General features: G+C 45.5%; 1 protein-coding gene across 3 annotated transcripts in view; it reads right to left on the bottom strand.

Moving 5' to 3' along the window:
- CHCHD1 (coiled-coil-helix-coiled-coil-helix domain containing 1) overlaps nt 1–24,927 on the bottom strand; it is a 68,398-nt gene that overhangs the window by 526 nt on the left and 42,945 nt on the right. The window contains exon 4 of one of the 3 annotated variants that reach the window (XM_085603513.1): nt 17,863–18,069. The exons of the other annotated variants lie outside the window; for them this stretch is intronic. The gene's annotated coding sequence lies outside the window, so the exon portion shown is untranslated. Of the gene's footprint in view, nt 1–17,862; nt 18,070–24,927 lie in introns of those variants that run through there. 3 annotated transcript variants of the gene reach the window in all.

Below are 24,927 nucleotides of genomic sequence, written 5' to 3'. Positions count from 1 at the left end.
AAGAACTGTACTACTCTTGCCATTTTATGCCACTCAAAATGTAGTCTATTATGCACTGGGGATTTTAAAATGCCCTCAATTGGCATTTAATCACCTTCAGGACATTAGAAATAGATACTGTTATTTTCCGGAGCAGAAAACTTAACAACAATGACTTCTGTTTGCATCACACACCTACCAAAATTAACACCTCGTAGTCATTTGCAGAAGCAAGTAAGAACAGGCATTTGCAATGCAATAGGTCTCGCATTACTGATAGTTTGAGGTATTGGCGTTGCATATAATAATGCAACGCCAATAGCTCATACTTTCACTAATGCAAGACATAGTGCATTGCAAATGCCTGGGTAGTGAGCCAGGAACAAGAATTGTATGCCTCAGTGCAGTACCGCAAGCTGCTCCTAGAGGTCCCTAGTGAGCAAGGCACCAGCACTGCATGTCTCGGTGCAGTACCGCAAGCTGCTCCATGATGTCCCTAGTGAGCAAGGCACCAGCACTGCATGTCTTGGTGCAGTACCCCAAGCTGCTCCTAAAGGTCCCTAGTAAGCACGGCACCAGCACTGCATGTCTTGGTGCAGTAGTGCAAGCTGGTCCTAGGGGTCCCTAGTGAGCAAAGCACCAGCACTGCGGACCTCTTTTGGTCGCATATGGTACTGCACCCTGCAGACGATATGGTAAATCCACCCTACCCATAATGCATTGCATGCAAGACAGTACTACGAGTACATTCAAATAGCTATGTCCATATATACAATTACTAGCTTTGAAATGTGACAAAATAATTATTACATTAATTTCGGATTAGGTTGTACTCTATGTGGAGCTGATGAAGGAAAATTTATAGATAGTCTCATATAAATGTGAGATATTCTAGTGAGCGAAGTAGCCACTGCCAGCCTAGCTTAGGGCCAAGTGTGTGTCTTGCCTGAAGCCTTTTAAGAAAATAGTGCCTTGAGGATGTAATTAAAACCTAGGGAGTAACAACACATGTAACAGGGGGTTTACTCACAGGAGGTTACAAGAAGAGACAAGACAGTACTAAGGAGGGACAACTAAGCCTATTAACCTATGAAAAGTCACCATTTACAAAAGACAGGGACAGGAGCCAATTAAAAAGATGAGTGGAGATTTATGCACTTATCCTGAATACAGCATGTCTCGGTGAGACCTAAATACAACTCCAGTGAGTCCTTGGGTGGGTGGGGCAAGAGATGGAGGGGGCGGGCGGGGGGGGGGGGGGGGGGGTGGTAGTTGACTTGCAGAAATGGAAAACTCACAGAAAATGATGCATCTCTGCTGTGGAATGATACCAATAATCCAATCAAAGGTGCATTCCAGGGGACGGACAAACACAAGAAGAGAAAGGAAAAACAGAATATAAAATACAAAAACAATGAGAAGCCAACCATTGATAAGCAATGGGCTGATTCAAAGGCCACTGTAACTACCAGTATTGTCCAGAGTAAAGGGCCCGATTTAATGTTTGGCAGACTGCCAGTCCTGCACCAGCGTGGCTGAATCAATTATTTAGTCGCACTGACAGAGGAGCCGCCCACCAAATTTTGAAATATCCGCTAGCCCAGCAGACATTTCAAATATTGACAAGGAATGGCTGTCACAGCGATTCCTGTCATGCATTTTAAGTTTGATGGATGGATGTGTCAATCAAACTGAGCAGTACGACAAACATACAATTCCCCGCCCCCAAAAAAAACAGAAATCAAAAAGTGGGATTTTCTTTTTGAAATAAAAAAAAAAGTAAATTAATGCATTCTTTCCATTGTTTACCATTTGATTTGTATTGTCATTTACATTTCTTTTCTTTCTGTTGGGTGGCTTTCTTTGTATTAGCCCGCCCAGCTTCAGTTTTTTCCTCCAGTGGTGCATAGCCTCCTTACCATATAGCTGATTGGCTATTTCTATTTTTCCGGGAAAGCTGGCTTTCCGGAAACTATTTAACCTTTGTTTTGAAGCATCCCATGAGCGTGTAGGTTTCCTGCTGTCTCTCTTGTACGCTTCTCCTTCACCTCCATGCAGTATCACCGTCTCATACCATGCTTCTTTGTACCACTGATTTCCACGTTGCTGACCTCAGCATCCAAAATGCTTTCTCTCACCATGTACTTCTGTCTACTCACCCACATTGTTTTCTCTTATTCGTGTGAGTCTACCTGCCATTGACGTTGTTGGTTACTGTTGTCCGAAACACTATGTAAGTGCAGGTTTTCTAGCTCTGTATTACCCTCCCATCTACTCTGGAAGACAGATAAGGTTTATGGAGGTAATTGCAACTGACCACGTCGCCTGCAGGGTGACAGAGGGGACAGCATCTTCGTGTTGCTTCCCTGCTATCTAGGATGGACAGTGTGTCCTAATTACCGCAGGTAGTCCTGGAGAAGCACAATTTAGACTCTACCCCTACACATCACAGAAATGCAATTATATATGTGCATTCGACATTATATTCACCATGTGCCTTAACTTTATTAAAGTGTGTGAAGCATTTAAACGCATTAATGAAATGTATTCACAGTAGAGATTTATACATGTGTGCACTAGAGTTCAGTTTAAACATGAAAACATGTATTCTTTATTCACATTTTACACCTACACTTCAAATTATATTTGAATATGTAAACATGTACTCTTGCTCATGTTTTACATTTATTTTTTTAAGTTACACATGTGCATGTATTCGAAGTGCACATTAAATGCTTAGCTAAAGTTAGCCTGACTACAGACCTCAGTTATAATGCATTTTGCTTTGCCAGGAGGATTTCCTTTTCTTCCAGGTTTATTTTGTTAAGGAAAGGCTCATTGTCTGTATTAGACTGCTGATAGCGAGGCCTGAAGGGAAACTGGGCAGTGAACGTGGAGAAACAATGGTCGAAAGAGGATTTCTGTTCATCATGTGCCACGATGGCAAGATGTTCAAGGTTGAGAACCGCAGTCTCAGCCTAATGCGCTGGGAAATCAGAGCAATGTTGCAGATGCACTCAAGTAGTCGTTGATTGGTATCAGGTGGTGTAAAGGGAGATAAGGGCTTGGAATCTCCTGTTATTTTTAAACTGGTGTTTTCACAGTTGGAGGTCATGCAGATTCCCTTTAGGCTTTGAGCAGTACAGGCCTCTCCGCTTGCCATAGTCTTGCAAGTGTGAAGCTTTATGCCAACACATTTCTTTTTTCCAAAGACCTGTACTTAAGTCTGATTATGCAGACACCTTCTATGCTCCAAATGTAAAGACCCTTGATAGAGGACCCTATATTGGACTTATGCTTATGGTTTAAATTTGTTTTATTGTTGTCATCATCTCTTTTCAAAACATGTCATGTTACATATGGTAGTTGGAACTGGTATAAGGGCATCAGCTGAGATATGACATTTTCAATTACTTAAAAGGAAACAAATAACTCCCCCCAACTGAGTACCAATAGCTGTGCATCTAACAGTGTCTCTGCGTCTGTGTGTGAGCCCTTCATTGTGTGACATTTTCAGTAAGGGATGCATCTGAGAGTCTCAGTATTCGTAAGTAACTGGGACAAGTCCGTTCTCAGAATTCTCAGGAGAGTAGTTATATAAATGCGTGCCAGGTGGCGCTAAATGTGTCTCTGTTCTTATCGCCGTTTGAACATTACAAATGCAATGAAAAAACATATTACATACAAGTCTTAATGTACAAACACTTTCAGATTTTGAGTGTCCAGGTCGGAGTGTTTTCAGGACTATGCAGGCAGAACCAGGTGTTCCAGTAGCTCTACAGATATCTGGGGTAGAGGGGAGCAGTCTCCACTCTACATATTGTGGTTGCACAGTCAACACAAGTGTTGGGCATTTAGGAAAAAAGGGCAGTCTGTGCTTTCACCTTTCCAAGTGTCAGCTCGTTCACTTCCACTGCAGTGAAGGAAACCATGGCACACAGCGCCCACGCTTTTCCATGGCAGGGAGTTGGTCGGGCCTCTGAAGAAGCCAAAAGGGAGTACACAAAACCCTATCATGTCAGAATGCTTGTTTTTGATTTCAATAAATCAATCTGGCGGACTATTAAAATATGGAAATAAGTCAGGATAGTTTCCAGCAGCATAAGACCATGGTTAGGTTTTGCCTTGCAGTACCGAAGGCCAGTGAGTGTATGGGTAAGTCTCTCCATCCCTAGCATCCCCCACAAGCAGTGTAGCCAGCCCAGATGTGTTGGTATGGTGGTTGACCACCACAGCGAGAGAACGGTCTGGTCCAGCGCTATTCCTATTTGGCGTCCTCTGGGAGATGCTAGGGAGGTTTGTTAAGGGGTTGAGGAGGTCCAGCAATATGTATGACGGGAACCTAGGGAGCTGTGTCGAAAAGTGAGTATCTATGCCATTTAGGACCGACTCCCAAAACGATGTTATTTTTGTGCACTCCCAAAGGATATGTGTAAGTGTGCCTTTCTCCCCGCCAGCATTCATCACTATGGGTTGGGTTGCCCCTATGCAGCTGTACTGGTGTGAGGTACCGATATGAAGTGATTTTCAGAGCTGTCTCTATGCCAGCTGTGTTATAGGTTGTGTGTTGCGCTCAGTGATATATGCCTCTACAGTCTTTTGGAGAAAGCTGGTTCCCCAGTTCCGCTTCCCAACGGTGTTGGGCTGGGCTTTTGTCCGTCGTCTGCATTGGTCGTAGGAGAATAAGGTTTGGAAAGGAGGCATTTGTCAGAGCGTTTGCCCACCAGCCACCTCTCAAAGGAGATCAGTGTCCTCTCGATTCAGATTCTCATGGTTGGGTGTAACAGCCAGAGCCGTATCTGGAGATATCTGAAGCATTCGTTCTCAGGGAGGGTGTAGTCTTTTTTTAGGGACATTGAAGGGTATTGGGCCGTCTGTATCAAAGAAGTGACATGCCGCCCTGCATGCAGCCTCCCTCCAAATCCGAAAGGCAGGTCCAGTACCCGGGGTAAAGGCTGGGTTGTCAACGACCGATGTCAGGGGAGATGGGAAAGTGGTTAATTGCCCTCTGCACGCACACCCAACCCACACCCTCATAAGAGAGTTCGTGACTGGAGAAATATATAAGCTAGGTGCTCTATGGCGGCGCTGTAAAAATAGGACTTTCTCCCGGCTATTGCCCTATCGATAAATAGCCAGTGTTTCTCTGACTCTGGTCTAGACCATTCAACTAAATATTGCAGCTGAGCCGCCTGGAAGTACCTAAGAAGGCAAGGTATCCAGAGTCCCCCCTCCGCCGTCGGGAGCCAACTGCGCTCCCTGCTCATCCTAGGTCTCTTACCCACCCACACGAAAAGGTGGAAAGCAGCCTGCAGTCGGTATTGTCCCCAGAGGGGGTATAATGGCAGGGTCTGGAAAAGGAACAGTATTCTATTTAAGGTGGTCATTTTTAGGGCTGCGATGTGGCCCATCAGTAAAAGTGGGTAGTGTTTCCATTGCTCCAGTTCTGTGCACACCCTCTTTGTCAGTTCTAGTAATTGAGAGCGTTTGTGCGCTCCAGTATGGAACATAGCTGGACCCCCAAGTATGAGGGGAACCGAGTTGCACATTCCAACATATATGTGTGTTGCAGATTTTCTACTACGGCTTGAGGACTGTGATGTTGAGGGCCTGAGACTTATGAATGTTCATATGGAATCCAGAGGCCGCGCCAAATTCCTCCATTTCTCATAGGAAGAGGGGCAGGCTCTCACGGGGGTCATCGAGCAGGACCATTATATCATCCGCATATAGACTGATCCGGTGCTCTTTCATTGTGATAGTATCTTCGATGAGATGAAACCATCAAAGACCACATAAAAATATGGCTGAGGTACTTTGATAATGTACTGGTAATTTGGCAATGGGACAATACAACGGCACTTAGGTTTGTGGAATGATTAAACAACTGCAATCGTTTTTCACTCACACCGTTGACCTTAAGAAGAATACTTTCTTGGATCTGGATATCAAGATCAAAGAGGGACATTTGGAGGGGGCTGTGGCCAAGCCGAGCAGCAAGATGGCTGCTCATTGAGAGGGCTCTGCACTCTGGGTCCATATATCCCGCAATTATCCTGTTCAATCCCAAACACACATAAATTAATGATCGGCTCGCCTGGGACCTGCGGCAAATAACATCCTGCCAACCAGACGGCTGTGGGAGACACGGACTGCCAACCAGACGGCTGTGGGAGACACGGACCGCCCTCCAGACGCGGTGGGAAGGATCGGGCCCGGCCTGGTGTGCGCGACCCCGTAGCTGTTACGGAGGCTTACGCAGAGGAAGCGGCTGCTGCGACCACGCCTTGACTGCGTAGAAGCACAGGCCCCTGCTGACTGCGCTGTTGTTCGCCCCAGACTGCGGACGTGTGCTGGTGAGTGTCTCCCTGGAGCGCACTTGGCCTGGCCCGGAGGTGCTCGAACTGAGGGCCGGCAGGGGGCCAGGGCGTTCTGGACTGTGGCGCGAGACGCGCTGGGCCCTGCCTGGGGACACACTGGGATGGGGTGCCACCCTGCATTCGACCAGCGCCATTGTGTTGCAACCAATGCGCCGGCACAAACTCCGAACTGACTGCAAATTACCCAGCCTTGGCGGGCCATGTGTGCACGTTGCCCATTGGGGATTTGGGTCTGAAATTAGTAATCCTCCTCAAGGCCTTTGCCAATGCGGGCCGCGCTCCAGAGTTCTCAAAGACATACCTGAGAAAGCACTGTGTGAAAACCCCCGTCGACTGCGCGTCTGTCCAACCAGGGATACGGCCGTGTACTGGTGTGTGTGTGTCATCCTGGTGCCGGGGTTCTCACTGCGGCGGACCGGGGTGTGTTTGGCTGTGGCGCTGGCCGCACAGAGCCCTGCCTGAGAATACACTGGGCTGAGCAGACTCCTAGCATATAGCTGGCGCTATTGTGAAGCAATCAACGCACTACCACAAACTGCGCTCTAACTGTGAATTAGCCATCCATGGGAAAAACAGACATAAAAACCTAAATTGACATTTGATAAACATACAACACGCCAAATGGATGGGGGAACCACAACTGCTACTTAGACTTGCGGAGCTGACTCGGTCCCCACGCAGGATGACGAGCTAAAATCCATGCTGAAAGAAGTAAAGGCAAGCCTAAAAGCAATTGACTCTAAGCTTGACACCCTGGTGCGCACAAGTACCAGGTGACGCAGAGGGTTGAGAAGCATGAGACCAGACTCAACGCCATCGAAACAAGTATATCGGAATCGGATGACCGCCAAGCCGAGTCGCATGAACAGTTGCTACATATGGACAAAGTTCTTAACCTGATAAAGGCCAAAAACAAGGACCCTGAAGCCAGATCTCGTCGCAACAACCTGAGAATCACTGGGATCCCAATATGGAGCAATATGTGGAGTCGGAGTCAATGTTGAAAGACCTATTTGGCAAAGACCTTTCCAGAATGTTCCTTGTGGGGCGCGCGCACAGCACTCTGGGCCCCAAACCACCAACTTGGGCTCTACCTCGCCCAATCCTTGCTCGCCTCTTGAACTACAGAGGCCGGGACACTATCCTGCGCATGGCTCGCGAGTAAGGCTCAGTTTAGTACCAAGGTAACACTATATCCTTGTACCCGGATTTCACCCAATTGCTCCAAGCAGCGCAACGTGAATTTGCACCAGTCAAGAAACTACTTCAACAGTCCGAAACGAAATATGCCCTTCCCTATCCTGCTAAACTGAGAGTGCAAACTGATGGCAAACCTTTAATCTTCCCAGACGCTCAAGCTGCGCTGAAATTTGCTAAGAAGATTGCGGGCCCACGCCCAAAACATGTGAATGGTGCAGCATCAGAAGATCATCTGAGTGATAATGACAATGTGAAATCTTCCAAACTCACATAAGCAAGGGCTTGTTCCCGTCTTTTTTACCCTATGTTATGCTGAGCCTATTCTTAAGGGGCCCCTATATATATGTCCTAAGGTGTATTTTGCATTTGTACTAATAGCACATTCACACTTTTGTATTGGCTTGCTCGAAGTGCTTTAAACCGTTTATTCATAGGTACCAACCTAGCCACATGTTCCGAACTAAACTGGCTCGGCCACCCAGCCTTAACTGGCAGGGGTGTTCGCCGGCGACTGCTCGCTCCCCATGGGATAATACCCGTATAGCCCTTTGCGCGATTCCACTACTCCACATTTGTTGGGTGGGCATGGTGGGGGTACTTACTCAACCTGTTTGAGGGGTTGGCGTGGGAGGAGGGGGGCTGTTTTAATTGTTGTTGTTTAATGTTGCAGACTGTCCAACTGAAAGCACCACCGATACGCAGCTTTACTAAGACATCAGACACTAATTGCAATCACGGAGACGCACAGTGTTTAGACACACACCTACACATGTCTGGCTCCACTTATTATAGGCAATGCGCAGATCCACACATTTGGCACTGCACCCTATGAAAACTCAGAGATGGCTGGCATGAACTGCTTAAATTGCATCACATGGAACGTGCACGGCCTAAACAATCGTAGAAAAGCAAGATTAGCGCATTCTTAACTGGCAAGACACTGGGCTGACATCTGTTTCATACAGAAGAGACTCACCTAACTGACACATCCATGTCTAAACTGAAGGCCAACAAATGGGGTGAAATACACACTTCGACATATTCAATTACTCAAAGGGAGGTACCAATTTTAATCCGCAGGAGGCTCTCATGGACAACTGAGAAGGTCACCATAGACCCGGATGGCCAATGCATCATTTTAAGCGGCGAGCTATTTGGCCAGCGCATCACTTTAGCTAACACATATGGACCAAACACAGATGATCCCGAATTTTGTAATCAGACGTGGCACGGTGTTCAGACTATGGGACACAATGCTGTACAATGGGGTGGTGACTTCAATGTCGTTTTATCGGAACACGCTGACAGGGTGGGCGCACCTAGGCAACATCATCCACAGTCCGCTGCCACGCTTCGCCTCATAATGGTCGACCACTGCCTGGTTGACACTTGACGTGCCTTGAACCTGAATGTCAGAGAGGGCACCTGTGTCTCCTAACAACACAGAGCATGCTCCAGACTGGACTTCTGGCTCACGACCAGAGATATCTACTCATGGACCATAGAGGCAGCGCTCCATCCACGTACACTGTCGGACCACGCACCTGTGACACTCCGACTTCAAATCTCTAGACCATATATACAGGCCTTTACTTGGCGCCTCCCCCAACACGTATTGCTGAACACAGTATTCAAAGAAGAAATCCGCACCAAAATAAAAGATTACTTGGAACACAACATGGGCCCAGTAGATACAGAGTGCGTGATGTGGGAGGCCTTTAAAGTTGTGATTCGGGGGAGTGTATAGCCCTGCAGGCCGGGGTTCCGAGGGACATCCGCATCTGTCTCGCGAAATTAGAAAAATAAATTTGTGACTTGGAACAATGGTATTTTCAATCCCAAACATCTGACATACTGGCCAAAATCCGTGGGAAGGTAACTGCATACCAAGAGGAGACTGAAAGGGAAATAAAACATGTACACAAATATGCAAAGGCCCGTAAATATGGGGAGGGTGACAGAGCTGGTAAGACATTGGCAAACTTACTTAAACCACCTAGAGGCTCTGAATACATCACCAATCTCCACCCACCAGAGGCTTCCCCGGTTCACATGCCCACAGATATTCTGAACACAATGAAAAAGTATTATGCTCAATTGTACACTTCAAGGGCCACCCCATCAGAATCAGAAATAACACAATACTTTGATTCAATTGAATTACTATGGCTTAGCAGTGCTCACCGTGAATACCTGGATGAGCCATTCATTGTCGAAGATATTCAAAGTCATCCAGAGTCTACCTGGCGAAAAGGCCCCTAGGCTGATGGCCTAACCGCCGCTTTTTACAAGGAGTACGCAGCCTTGCTGGCCCCCGATTGCTAGAGGTATACAATGAGGCACTGCAAGAGGGATCACTCCCACCATTAATGCGGGAAGCCATTATTATAACGCTACTCAAGCAGGTAAAGACCCAACTTCATGCGACTCATACCGCCCATTGTCCTTAATAAATAGCGACAACAAAATCTTCGCCAAACTACAGGCAAACAGATTACAACTGTTGCTTCCGCTCATCGTGAGGCAAGACCAATCCTGATTTGTTCCGGGTCTCTCCACCTCCCATAATCTCAGAACACTTTTTACGCTACTGCATTATCTCGCCCCTCAGGTGTCTGCAGCTGCGGCTCTGTTTGACGCCATAAAGGAGTTTGACTCGCTAGAGTGGACATTTCTTTTTATGCTGCTTACGCGTTTGGGAATAAGCCCTTTTATCATACAACTCATTAGACTCCTATATACCTCACCCACTGCCAGGCTAAAAGTGAACAGGCTAATATCGGACCCCATCCTAATATCTTGCGGTACTAGGCAGGGATGCCCATTGTCCCCCCCACTTTTCGCCATCGCCGCGGAGCCGCTGGTGGCACAGTTAGGATATGTGACGTTACAACGCATGCCATTACATCACATGCCGTTGCAACGCCAAACTTTACCCCAACTTTCTGTTGGGGGAGCGCTGGAAGTTGGAATAGATTAAGTTTCTATTCCAACTCCAGTGTGTGCAACAGTAGGGAAGGTGTTGGAGTTAAATCCAACACCTTCTACCCACTGCTGCACACCTTTTTCATTGCAACGGCATGCGATGTAACTGCATGCGTTGTAACGGTTGCGTTGTAAAGGCTGCTTCCCCACGGTTAAGACAGCTTCACGCGAATAGGGGGCATTGGGTTTACTACCAGAGGGTTGATAGTATCCACCTACGTGGATGACCTCACTCTCTATGTCACAGACCCTGAGGCTAACTTTGCACCTCTTACAAGAGAATTGGTACGTTATGGGGGTATATCTGGGATTCACATTAATTGGGCAAAATCCACCATTCTCCAGTTGACGGAAAGTACAGTAGCTTTTGACACTGAATTCCCAATAGCTTGGGCAGATGATCCTGTGCTATACCTGGGAATATGGATTAGTAGAGCTTTCCAGGAGATTTGGACAGCCAAAGTGATGACATAGATCGAGGAGAGAATTCAAAGATGGAAACACCTACCGCTATCCCTTAGAGGTCACATATCGATAACAAAAATGATAATCCTCCCTATACTACTATATCTCTTTGTAAACATCCCATTACTTTACAATTTTTAAGCAACTAAAAAACTCGACCAGGAGTCTCTGCGCCGCATTGCAACCAGAATAAAATCAGGCTCACCCGCAGATCCATGTCCACCAAGGGTTTTTAAATTAGCACTCCCGGCGAATGAGGGAGAAGTTCTTTCCATGATTAACCTCCCACTGGAAACAGGGAAGGTCCCCAGCAAATTTAAGGAAGCAAGAGTAATCCCCCTTCTCGAAAAGATAGGAGCAGACACCATCAACATGAAAAACTACAGGCCCATTTCCCAACTTCCTTTTCTGGCCAAAATCATGGAACAACACGTTCTGCGAGCTTTATCAATGTTCATGGAAGAACACCAAGTTCTCGGGGACAGGCAGGCAGGCAGGCTTTAGGGCCAACCACAGCACCGAGCTGGTGATGCTGTCAGTATTGGATGAAATTAGGATCACAGCTGACAGCAAAAAGCCATGCGCGCTAGTCCTCCTTGACCTGTCGGTAGCGTTCAACACGGTCAAACACTGCCAACTCGTAGAAAGAATCCAGGACATTGGCATAACAATTCTCCGGTGAATAACCTCCTTCCTGACGGATTGTACCCTAAAAATACAGATGGGTTATTGTGTGTCCGATAGGGGGTCCAAAACCTGTGGAGTGACGCAAGGGTCTGCATTGTCCCCACTTCTGTTCAACATATACCTCAGACCACTAGAGAGGGATCTAGCCCAGCTGGACTGCCAGGTATCCAACTATGCGGACGACACTCAAATTATCCTACAAATAGATAACACCCCACAAGTTCACACACGGGTGAAAGACATACTGAGATTTGTGGTAAACTGGATGACGGCCAACTCTCTCAAGATCAACCCCGATAAAACGGAGGTAATGGCCATCACTACGGACTGTAACCCATGGACCACCCAATATTGGCCATATGAGCTGGGAGATACCCCGTCTCCAGCTCCGGTGGTAAAAAGCCTGGGTATTAAAATAGATGCCAAACTCTCACTGGCCAAGCAAGTATCAACCGTGTTCGGGACCTGTGTGGGTCTGCTTGGACAGCGGAGGAAATTATCTCCCATCCTCTCTTTCGCGACCATGCGGACGGTGGTGGCCTAATTGATCCTGTCATGACTTGATTATGAGAACTCACTTTACATTGGAACGCCAGACAAGTTGCTTGGCAAACTCCAGGTGGTGATGAAGGATGCGGCGAGGCTGATCTTTAAGCTTCCCAGTCGGACCCGGGCCTCACCCCTACTGCAACAATTGCACTGGCTTCCCATTAAACAGAGGGCTAGATTCAAAGGCCACTGCATTACCCACAAGGCCCTGTATGGTCAGGCACCAAAATACATCAATGAACGCCTGGTGAAATACGTCCCTGGCCGCACCCTAAGGTCTGCCACGGAGGGCCTACTAAAATGTCCACGCTTTAATTACACCACTAAAGGTGGGCGAGCCTTCTCGGTCCTCATCCCACAACTCTGGAATAGGGTGCCAGGCCATCTCCGCTCCGAAAGAGCCCTTCTCCCATTCAGGAAGAAACTGAAGACATTACTCTTCACAGAAGCCTGGGCATAGCATCTACCACTTAGAGACTACACTCACTTCTGGGACTATAGCTAATCTTCTTGCAGTGCTTAGAGACCTGCCGGTATTAAGCGCTCTATAAATCACAATTAACAATAACAGCATGATTGAGTTGGTTTGGGCGGGTAGACAACCTAGGGAGTCATGGCACTTTCTAACATTACCACTGGCGCAAGGTGGGCTGGCAGCTCCTGATTTTGTATTGCACGCATACTGTGTCCAGGCTCAATATCTCCATTTTTGGCAATACCCTTCCAGTAGCCATAGAAATCGACAGAGTGGCCCCTTTACCCCTGTCAACGACTTATATCAAGAATACAAGCGTCCCAGACAAGAGATTGACACCGCAGAAATCCTGAGCTGGGCCTGAAGAGGAATCTGCAGATGGGCCAAATTGGACGTGCTATATGCACAATCCATGCCACTTGCCAACAAACCATTGATCCCACCGTTAATGGAGCGCAGCGTATGGAGACGTGCACAACAGAAGGAGTTATTTACATTCAATCATCTCCGGATGATCAATTCCTTACACTACAACACTTATGTGACGCAGCCTACACCACTCGACACCCTGCTGTATTTACAGCTCACAGCTGCATGCGGTGCACGCTTTGCTACATTCCCCGACGCCCCGCCACCGCTAGAGCATGATCTAAAGGAGCCCTCGGCGCACAAATTGGTCATCCGTATTTACATTATTACCCTGCACGAATCACCGATCACCACACCTAGTGCACACACGCCTGGGACATAGACATAGGGGAAACAATTTCTGACGAAAAGTGGGCATTTTGTTGTGGGCAACTAGAAAGCCTTTCACCAAACTACCACCTCAGACTCATACATTTTAAATACTTGCATCGCCTGTATCGCACCCCAACACAATTACACCGCATGGGACTACGACCCGATACAAAATGCTGACGCTGCGATGTGTTACAGGCAAATTTTCTTCACTTGGCCTTGGAATGCCATTCTATTGCTAACTTCTGGGTTGGGGGTCTTCCGGCACATAGAGGACATAACAGGGAACAGCCTAGCGCACACTCCTCTAGTGGCGCTGCTGGGTTATGTACGCAACATGCTGAGCAAAGGGAGACGTCTCAGCGATACTGCTCCTGCTGGAAAAGAGACGTGTGACAATGCACTGGGGGAAATCAACGCCACCAGCCATAAAATCCTGGGTCGAGGATGTCACATACTGTAGAGACCGGCTGACATGTTATTGGGAACTTGTACCGACCCATTCCCGCCCCACAGACATATGGTCCCTGTTCACACACTGGCTTGGCTCCATAGATGTTGCCGCCCTATAGCAGTCAACAGTTCTATCACAGTAATAATGTACACGACAAGGTATCGCCATGCGTATAGTCTGTTTATTGTTATCGGCGGTGGATAGTTGCCAAATGTCTAAAAACTATGTATTACTTCATTGAAGAATATTCAATTGTAACTTAGTTAAACCTCAAACAGCTGTTAAATGTCTGTTGGTGGATAAATGTGCATAATGTATATCATATTATGTTGCCACACTAATGGTATTGACAAGTACTGCATTTGTTGTGGTTTGTCAACAAATGTAAAAAACCAATAAACAAAATTTAAAAAAGGTTTCAAATAAAAAAAACAAAATTTTAAAAAAAGGAGGGACAATTGGAGACTGGTCTTTGAAATTCAACTGATAAAAATGAGCGTTTACTTTTTGACAGTTTCCATCCTAGATCCTTGCGCAAACATTTCCCCTTTGGACAATATTTACGTATTTGTCCTAATTGCTATAGCCGGCAGACATTTAATCAACAAGTTGATGCACTAACTAGCAAATTCACAGCCCGCTTATACCCCCAAGAAAAATGAATCAAGAGAGCAAAGAAATGGGCCTTTTACAATAACCAGGACTCTTTTGGAAACACAACAGGGAACAAGACAGACTAATGTGTGGGACCACCTTTTCACCTATGTCTAATAAAATTACTAAGATTATTAGAAAACACTGGAGCATCATTCGCAGTGCCAGGAACACCTGGAGCCTCTCTTTGTTCCCCTTAAAACAGGGTAGAAGCATTAGGGACAGGCTGGTGCACACTAGAAATATAGCTCCATCAACCACAGTTGGTAACACATCATGGGTATTACTACCTGTCGCGAGGTACTATGCCTGCGGTAGATAATCAGTGTGCCCATTCACTGCAGTGGAAATTCAAAGGAGATTGATCTAGGCAAAGAAAGACCCTGTGTCCCTAATCACACTAATTGAGTGAGAACGTAATATACATGATAATTTGCCTTTGCAGTCTTACGTATTTGGGATGAGCTCAAGCAAAATGCGCATTAGAATACTTGAGCATTGCAGTAATATGAGATACAAGAGAAGCTCAACTAAAATCACTAACCATTTTATATTACAAAAAGCATACAGAAAATGATATCAAGTGGGCAGACCCTGAGAAAGTGACCATCAACCATCATAATATCACTTTACAAATGTTATTGATTAAAATATAACAATGGGTGTACTGTTCGAAGACGCACACTGATGGCCTAAATAATGATACACCTTGGCTACCAGTCACACCTTGAAAATGTGGTCTATTATATGGAACTACATAACATTTTGGCCACTAATCAGCTCTATAAGCCAACTGATAGCTAAACCAGAGCCAATTTGGATATCATAAGATACTTCAATATTTCTGTACCTTTAGCTTCTTTACATACCTATATAGGCATTTACTGAAATGAGACATTAATAAGCATATGCATATATGATGTTCCCCTTCAATCAGCTATAATACATTTTTAGTATAAATCTCACTTGCGGGGCTTTACAATCGCAGAGGACACTAGGATGACATTTCTCAACAGCCCCACCCAACCATGAGGTCAGGATTTGCCGTATGTATTGTCTTGTGACACAAACATGCCCAGAAGAGCCAAAGTGGAACGCTTAAGCATTCAACCCAGACAGCAAAATTAACATTCAGAGGGTTCATTGAAAACATTTAGGTATTTCAGAGAGAAACAAGTTTGATTAAGTAAGTGTGAGGGACATGCAAGGGTTAAAAGCATTTCCTTTTCTCTTTTGAACGAATGTTCCGTTTAATTATGTCGTTTTATGTACATTATTTGATACATCGAGTGGGATTGCACGGTGTTTCCCTATGAACTATTCCATGGAGTCCTATACATATCAGGAGATGCAATAGGAATCAAAAATGGCACCCAGAAAATACTAAAGCAAGATCTAGAGTATAAAACAGCCACATTAATTTAGCCTTGGTGCAATATATTGATGGCCTTCTGGTCCCACCTGAGATGAAAGAGGACTGTAAGCATAATACATTTGCTTAGTTGAACCAACTTCTTAAGAATGGGCATAAGGTTTCCCCAACTAAAATGCAGTATTGTAAAAAGGAAGTCATCTATCTCGGACACCATACTGAGAAGAGTGTAAGGAAAAAACTGTAAAGAAAGTGTTTCTGCCATTCTAAAATTGAGCCAGCCGACCACCCAGATGGAGGTTTGGATGCTTCTTGAAATTTCAGGGGATTACAAACTTTTCCTCGATTGCAAAGCCTTTAGTAAGATTGCAATGCAGTGATGTCCAAGATCTGGTATCATATGATGATGAATGCAATTTGCAATAAAGAATTTGAACAAGTTTGTGTCATGTGCCCATACTCGGGATGCCTGATTACAATTTGATGTTTTTCTTGCTCTGGCATATGAGAGAGATGGATTTACACTTGCAATTGTTATTCAGAAACAACGAAGATCAATGCACCCGAATGGCATATCTTTCTGTATGTATTGGATCCAGTAGCTGTAAGTCTTCCAGGTTGTTTGAAAATCAGTGGCAGCTGTTTGTCTGGCAACTGAACAAAGTGAAGGAATTGTGATGGGCCATACGTTAATAATTTATGTCCCTCACTCTTTTGAAATCCTTTTAACAAGGACAAGAACCCAGCATATAGCAAACAGTAAACTGACTCTCTATGAGAAGACTATATTTGCAGCAGAGAACATTTCTACTTGAAGGTGCAATGGCCTGAATCCAGCAACACTGCTTCCTATTTCAGATAAGAGCTGTGAAGATAGGAAAGATGCTGATGAAACGGATGACACACTGGATGATGTCTAGAGGCGACTAAGTTATGCACAAAACCAAGACCAAACATTAAGAAAGTGCCTTCGTAAATGGGTGACCTGACATTATTTGTTGATGGTTCTTGTTTGAGGGACCAATATGGAGCACTGAAAGTTGTCTATGCAGTATATTCAGCTTCAGAGACCTTAGAAGCATAGTCTTTGCTAACTGTAACTTCAGTGCAAGTGACAGAATTGATTGCCTTAACGAAAGCTTGCTGTTTAGCTGGGAATCTGAATGAGATGATTTCCACAGACAATCAGCATGGATTTGGTCTTGTTCACGACTATGGACAGCTATGGTCACGAGGAATGCCTATAAAGAATAGTATGTACGTATTGGATTTACTGGGAGCAATACAGAAACCTAGGGAGATTGGAGTTGTAAAGCCCACAGCCCATAAGGCTGGCAAGAATATGGTGACTCTTGGCAACAGATATGCAGATCAAACAGCGAATTATAGTGCATTACCGAAGGAATTAGTTGTATAAGGAAATGAGAACAAGGACTTGAAATTTTGCGGGGAAAAAAAGGGACATTTTTGGTCTCAATAGAAGATGGATACAGCAAATGCTACAAAAGTGTAGGGATAACACTTATTACAATATTGGAAACTTTAGTGGGGCGGTTATGTGCCTACTGATTCCTGTGAGATATGATTCAGATCGTATTGATATAAATGCTGAGACTTGCATATAAATATAATGAATCAAAACAAGGTGCGCCAATACATAGAGAACATTTAGTTAGTGGTTTTAAAGAGAATGTGTATACTAAAATTATTAGAGAATACGTTGACATAATGAAGGTCAGCAGATGTTATGAGTGCTTATCTTTCTATATCTGCTGGAGAGGGATTGACTTGCATCTAGTGACCAGTTAAATTTTCTCTATCTTGAAGTGTTTTTGTTGCAATTTTTAATCATGATGAATAAATTATTTTCCTAGTTAACATGAAGGAAAGTTTCAATTCTATTCAGGACATGGAGGCGAGGATTGTCCACTACATTCTTTATTTTCTTTTCCAGCAGATTTCAACAACAGGAAAAAAAACATCTTTCCCAGCATGCACAGGAAAGGTCAGCCAATCAGCAGTCCAGTATTCCCATAAATGTATGCACAATACGGTCCTCTTCCTCTTTCTTGACTGCAAATGGAGGTTGCCACCATCATCTTCTCATTCTGCTTTTGAACCCTCCATCCTGAAAGAAGCCAGGGAGACCCAAATGAACCTGAACATTGGAAAAAAATATAACCAAAACTACTTCCATACTAGGACTAGGACCATGTAGTCAGTACTCAAGGAATACTCTGGGCCTAAACAATAGTCATCAGAACAATCAAACAAATCAACAACAGGAAAACATTGAAAAATAGTACTTATATCTAAACCACCAGCTTTCTATAACCACCAAAGGAAAGTTGTAAGGCTCCTTCTGGGAAGGGAAAAAAAAGGGACCTCAGCAACCTCGGTGGGAATAAACCTCGCCTCCGTGTCGTTATTATTAATTGAAACTTTCCTTCCTGTTTACTAGGAAAATGTTCAATCTAGGTCAGGACAGAAGGAAAGGATTATGCTAGTTCAAAGTTTGTCCACCACCAAAGACGGAACATTAACGGGGTAGTCGTGTAAAAATTCTAACAAGAAGATCATATATGGATTGAATAATATATGTATCATGGATTAAAAATTGCAGAAAGATTATAAACCCATTGGAAAAATTATTTGTTCTAATTATATTGGACACCAAACAGTTCATACTAACTAAGTAACCCTTCACAAGGTCGATTAGTGCCCAGGGGGATGCATCCTACTTCAAGATACGCAATTTACACATCCACCACCAAAGACGCCATATCCATGACTGGTTTAAAATAGAAACTCTTGAACATAGTCAGAGGACTAGTCCACTGCTTTAATGAGGTCTTCCAAGCGAGCTGCGAGGGAAAAAGTCTTCGAGGCCGTAGCCCCTCTGACAGAATGAGGACCAAACAGATTCATTGTCACCAGCTACCCGAATTACCCAGCCGATTCAAAGGTGGGAGAAGCAACTACCTTGAAAGGTTTCCTGAGGGAAATCAGCAATTGACACTCGGAGTGTGGACGGAGTTCTTCCGTCTTTGTCTCATATGCCCGAAGGCACCTCACCACACACAACTTAGGAGTTTTGTCAAAAGCCACGTAAGAGACCAGTCTAGAACCTCTTTTCCTTGTGTTAAAGGTGACCCCGTGGGGGTGAAAACATGACCAGAGATGTCTAAGGCTCTCACATCCGAAACTCGTCTACAAGATATCAAACATAAAAGCATGGCCAGTTTCACTGACAACTGTTTACGGGATAGATACTTATTCGGGTGCCAAACCTTGAATAGGTTCAAAATCGTGTTCACTTCCTACAAGGTGTAGTACCGAGGCTCTGGAGGAAGGGCTAGACAAATTCCTCTCATCAACTTACACACCAGCTGGTGCTCCCCCAAAGGAGATGCCTTGATGGATAAGTGACCTGCTGATATAGCAGATCCACAGGAATTAATTGTGCTGTAAGCCAGGCCTTGGGATGCTAGGGAAGCTAGGAAATTCAGAACATGGACCACTTCATACCCAATGGGATCCTGGACTTTCCCAGGACACCAACTGACCCATCTGGCCCAAGCAGACCTGAAATTCTTGTTTGTGCCATCGGTCCAAGCAGTGGTGAGCATTCGTCAGCTTCTCCCGAAAGACCCAGCACTCTCCAATGAGGCCGAAAATCTGCCACGCCATGGGAGAAATGCTGCCTTGGAGAAGTAGCGGGTGCTGATTGCCCAGGGGATCCCAAAGAAGATCCGGAACTCAGGGTAGAAGGATTGGAAAATACAAGGAAAGTTCCAGAAGAACTGGAAACTACACTTGAGACCTCCAGAACGGTGTGATAAGCACTACCCTCGCCCCCTGCCTGCGAACATGTGCCGTCAATCTCATTATCATGGTGAGGGGGGAAGGCGTATCCAGACTTCAATGTCCAGTCCTGAAGGAAGACATCTGAGGCTTTCGCCAGAGGATCCGGCTTCCGTTTGAAGTAGCGCTGTGATCCAACCATGAGGTAAACAGGTCTACAAAGAAAGGAGCCCAAAGAGAATCCAGCCTCCGAACCACCGAGGGATTCAGCTGCCACAGGCTCATGTCCGACCAATCCCTGTGGCACCAATCCGCCATTATGTTGGACGCTCCCGGAAGGTATCCAGCGATCACAGATGTTGCGGGAAAGACAGAATATCCAAAACTCCTTTGGTATGGTCAGCCAGAACTTTGGATTTGGTACCTCACCAAGTGGTTGATGCATCTTACTGCTAACACATTGTGCATCTTGAGAAGGACACTGCAGGCAAACCTGTCTTTCACCCAACATTTGATTGCGAAGGACATGCCGATCAACTCCAGACAATTGATGTGGAGCAGTCGCTTTTCTGTGGGCAACTTTCCTCCAGTGAATGAGTCCCCACAGTGGGCTCCCCAGCTGAGCATCCTGGCATCGGACTCTATCACCAAATCAGGAACGGAGCCAAAAATACCTCTGCCATTACACGCTTCCATGTGGTCAAGCCACCACATCATCTCGGACATCGTCCGACAGCGGAATCAGTTCAGAATACTGTAGACCTTGGCAAAGATGAAAAGCTTTGAGGTGCTGGAGAGTTCTCAAATGTTGGAGGCCCAGGAAGATCGCCTGGATAGACTAATAGAGGATGTCCACAATCTGGGCTACCAGATGCAGGGGTGGGGGAATCATATCGCCCGACGCCCGAACCATGTTGTTTATATTGACGGGCAAGAAGATTTATTGTCTATTTATGTCCGACGGACATGTAGACATTAATCACGTTTTAATCACGTTAAAACAACAGGCTGTGGGCACTCTGGGGCTCACAGCCAATCCGAAGCTTGCAGAGAGCCTTTGGCGGCATCTGATTGGCTAGCAGCCCATGACTGGGCTCTAGCCAGTGATTGGCTGGGGGAGTGAAACGTCACTCACCCTTTGCAAACAGTGGTCCGTGGCCGCCACGAGGCTTGCAATAAGCATTCAGGTAAAATAAGCAGTTTTGCCTGCTTGAATTGTGTGATATTGTGACGGAGGTGCTGCGATTTTCTTTTATTTATATTTTTAGCAACCGTGCCTGGGTAGATTAATTAGTACAAAAGCCTAGGCCTGGCCCGCCTCGGCGCCTCAGATGAGGACGTCAAAAAAGTGTGGCACCGCTTCATGGGGGAAACACCCATTACAACGAATTCAGATTCACGCGCTGCCATCGCAACGCGGGTTTAACATCGCGGGTCCGGAGCCTTCATACCGCAGATGGAAACAGATCTGCAGATTAATGCTTTCAAAAGAGACATCCGTTGGCGACTTGCAATTTATAACTTAAAGTCCTAATATAGAATAGTGAACTATTAACTTTCAGCCCAGAACTGCATAAACACACCGACAAATATACATTAGAAAATTGATTAATGTTGCAAAGAGGGTACATTTGGCGAAAAAACGATTCTTATTATTAAAGGAAACTCCCAACTTTGCTGTTTCTTTTTCGACTCTGCGTTTGTGCTTCTCCCCACCAAGCACTCTTAAACTACTGCCTACCAGTATGGGTGACATGTGACTCCTACACTTTCACTCCTTTGGCTTATGGGCAAAAAAAACATTGTCGCACACGGCGCAGCCAGCACTAAAAGCTTTCGAAGCACCTGCTGCAGCGTTTCTTTCCGCCGGCAATTACCAGGCCTCACAGAAATGTGTAGGAAACTTGTGTGATGAATTACCATCCTGGAAAGAGATCCGTGTTTTGTATAGTTGAGGTTGTGACCTCGGTGAAGTTAGTGCAGAGGGTTAATATGCCTGCTGCAAAGAACATGTACGAAGTCGATTACAGAGTGCATAGGATGGGAACAGATCTGCATATTAATGCTTTCAAAAGAGACATCCGTTGGTGACTTGCAATTTATAACTTAAAGTCCTAATATAGAATAGTGAGCTATTAACTTTCAGCCCATAACTGCGTAAAGGGTGACGGTAAATTAGTACATTACGTATGGTTTGAAATGTACGTATTTTGTGGGAATAAATACACAGCCCAAAAAAATGGAAAAAAAGGGGAATAGAAATAAAAGAATTGCCGTCAGGGTTAAGGGGAGGGGGCGCAGGGGGGCAGGGACGCGATGTTATGACGTCCGATGTTACGACGTCCTATGTTAACGTTGGCGATGCATCATACTTGCCAATGAGCCGCAACGCACTCGCGTTGCAACGGCGCACGGAGTGAAAAATGCCAAAGTGAAGGTTGCCGCGATGTATTGGCGGCGTGGTTACCGCACGGCGGATGCAGCTGAGTGAGGGGTGTTCTCAAGGAGGTGGGAAAGCACTTATTTGTGAAGTGTCAAAAGTCGCTATCAGATGTTACTGGAAGGGGAGAGGTTTTAACTTTCCCGTCCTGTGCACGGTCTTTTAAGAGGGTTGGAATGCTTTCATTTTTTAAATCCTTTAATATCTGGTAATGTCCATTTTCAGGGCCTTTGTTCCTGTGGAGCTTCTGAGAATCGTGGACAGTGTGAGTGTCTCTGTAAATCACGCCTCTTGTAAGTAGTCTTCTTAACAGTGATTAAAATATTTTTTTAAATCATTGCTAGAGTGTTCAAAATGTTATTTTTTCGAGCAGATCGCTCTGAATAGAATAGAACTGCTGTGACGGACCGTGTGTACTGAGATACACCCTTGTGGCTGTAGGAAGCGCGGGCTCCCATCGACCTCATCGCTGCTATTGGAGCAGTGCCTACTGCGCACCTTTCAATTGGTGGGAAGAGCAGATTCAAAACTCCCTTTCACACCAGACGTGTGACAGAGAAGCCAGATTGGGCAATTTCCCTCACAAATGGGTGATATTTTTCCCATTTGTGCGAGAAAATACTCAATTGGCCAGTGCCTCTATTTTTCAAGCTTAATTTGGCCCATTGTGCACATTTTTTTAAGCTGCGGCGGCGCCTCAGCACTGCAATTTATCATTCTTGAACTGCCAGGCTTGCAAAAAATTGTAAAAGGACACTGGCATTACTGGATAATCGGTTTGGATAAAAGGGATTATAATATCGCTTGACAAGTTTTCCTTTAGCATTATTATTGCACAGCATTCAATGGTTTACTGATTTTAATAAAGCAAAAATATATTAATGTTTCTCTGTCAGCCGGAGCCCTTAGGTTTGATGTGGAACGGGGGTAGGTGGGACAAGTGGATTTTACAGGACATGTAGATCTCAGTGGCATTTTGTCCCTTGGACAACTAGATTATTTGGAAAATTCCACACCCCTGCAGACGGAGAGAGAGGTCATGAACCTGGACAACAACCTCCTCAGCTCTCTGCGGATCTTCGGCACCTTCAGAGGAGAAAGGCTCAGGGACTTCTCCACCGAATCCATCACAAAGCCCAAGAACGTTAACTGCCTTGAAGGAGTCAGAATCCATTTTTGCTCGTTGACCACAAAACTTAAACTGTGGAGTAAATCCACCGTCATCTGCAACAGCTGGGTCAGACGATACAGGCATTGGTCTGTCAAGAGGAGATTGTCTAGTAAATAATGAGACGGAGCCCTCACGCCCCGAGGAGCTTCACCACTAGCTTGAGTACCTTGGTGAAACACCAATGGGCAGAAGAGAGACCGAAAGGCAGAGTGGCAAACTCATACACCCGATCTCGCCACTTGAACTACAGGAATCTACAGTGAGGAGAATAGATGAGGACCATGAGATAAGCGTCCCCCAGGTCTAATCACACCATCCAATCGTTGGGGCGCAAAAGGTCGCCCAAAAAATGGATGGCCTCCATTTTGAAGTGGCAGTAGACCAACCAGCCACTGAACACCCTGAGATTTTTGACCAGGCGTTGCTCCCCATCAGACTTGTCCACCAAGAAGACATTGCTGATGAACCCTCTGGGGTTACTGTTCCTTTTTGCAGAAGATTCACCACCTCTCAATCTACTAAGGCCGCCTGATCGTCTGCAAAAACCAGAATGTGCGGCCAGGTCTGTTGCACCGGGACACATAAAACTCTATATGAAAACCCTTGATGGTTTGAAGTACCTAGGCATCAGAAGGGAGACTCTCCTACTTCTGAGCAAACAAACACATAAATAGAGCCAACTGACCTCTCACCTTTAGTAGGGAAAAAGAGCAAACTCTCACCTGAATGGGATTGAGGTTATCCTCTGGCACGGCCCCTGGAACTGCGCCCGTGGTATCCTCTACGCTACTGGAAGAATTCTACCAAGCAGGATTGGTCCTGGGGCTTCTTGTTGCCACAGGAAGGGCCTTGGGTGTAGAAGCGGCCGGCTGTCCGGAAATCAGTCTCGACACCAATCCCTTAGTTTATGTTGCCCAACAAACGCGCAGATCCTAAGTACATTTAGGAACTACACGACATGGCACCACCAATGTTGGTTTGGTTCTTATTGAACAGGTCAAATATGAGTAGTTCAGTCATGCTTTCTCAGAGACCCCTACTCACATTTAACCAGCGATGTCTGGAGTAGGAAGGGAAATCCACCTCAGCTGAGTAGGTATATCCTATGTATTGGCTGTAGGTTAATTTAAGCTTGAAGGATTATTGTTCCCTACATTGTGCAAACCTTTATCTCTTTCCCTTACTACTTCCTCCTACAATGTCTAACCACAGGGATGAGGATACTGCTGGCCTGAGTACGGGGAATGTTGAGCCGGAAGGGGCTCTTAACATTCAAGAAAATTGCAGACATATAGTTACCGTGAGACTAATAAATCACGGCCTCACCGCAGCAGGTGGCGGCATTACCCTTGTGTAGAGGCACACAAGGCATTCAGAATGAAGGTATTCTATTCTTGGGTAAAATTTCCACCCGCAGACGCACTAAGTTGTTTCACACTTACATTGAAGATTAAATACAAGAAGACTATTCCCCATACGTGGACATAGAAGTCCAGTTTACGTACCAGGAACATAAAAACTGAGTTAAAGGCGCCCTGCTGATGAAGCAAAGTTTCGTGAAAAGAAACTTG

This window comes from Triturus cristatus, chromosome 1_2 (assembly GCF_964204655.1).
Source record: "Triturus cristatus chromosome 1_2, aTriCri1.1, whole genome shotgun sequence".
Lineage (NCBI taxonomy): Eukaryota > Metazoa > Chordata > Amphibia > Caudata > Salamandridae > Triturus > Triturus cristatus.
This window is presented reverse-complemented; position numbering and strand designations above follow the sequence as displayed.